We start from the raw sequence: 500 nt of genomic DNA, 5'->3' as shown, positions 1-500 counted from the left end.
TGAGCTCGGAGCAGGCCAGATGTTCAGTGAGTGTTCAGGTGAGGGGTATAATAGGGGTTTGACACACAGGAGTCAGTGAGAAACTGCATGTTGTTTCCCAGGCTCCACCAGCCACATAATCAGGGTCAGGCTTGACAAAGATCAAGTATCCATCGATTATAGTGGCTACTGTCACAAGGGGCAAAGGGCTCAAGAAAGTACGACCCTTTGTGAGATGCTCCTTCAATCTCCTCCTCCTTCATCTGCCATCCCTTGGCTTTCAAACAAGGACTAGGGTCAACACCCTCAGCAACCCACTTCAGAACATCAGACGCGGCGGCCTGTGAACCCCATAAAAAGTCATCTCCACAGCTACCACAACCGTCAGCAGCCCCCCTTCCTGTGACAACATTGGAAAGTTGGCCTAATTCTCTGCTCCAAACCTGGTTCTCTTGGCAGAGGGTGAATGATGAGAGAGAGTCGGGGGGAGGGGGAGACAGCTGGGAGTGCTGCAGCAGCAG

This window comes from Terrapene carolina, unplaced genomic scaffold, assembly GCF_002925995.2.
Source record: "Terrapene carolina triunguis isolate 2854851 unplaced genomic scaffold, T_m_triunguis-2.0 Scaffold62, whole genome shotgun sequence".
NCBI classification, from domain to species: Eukaryota; Metazoa; Chordata; order Testudines; family Emydidae; genus Terrapene; species Terrapene triunguis.
This window is presented reverse-complemented; position numbering follows the sequence as displayed.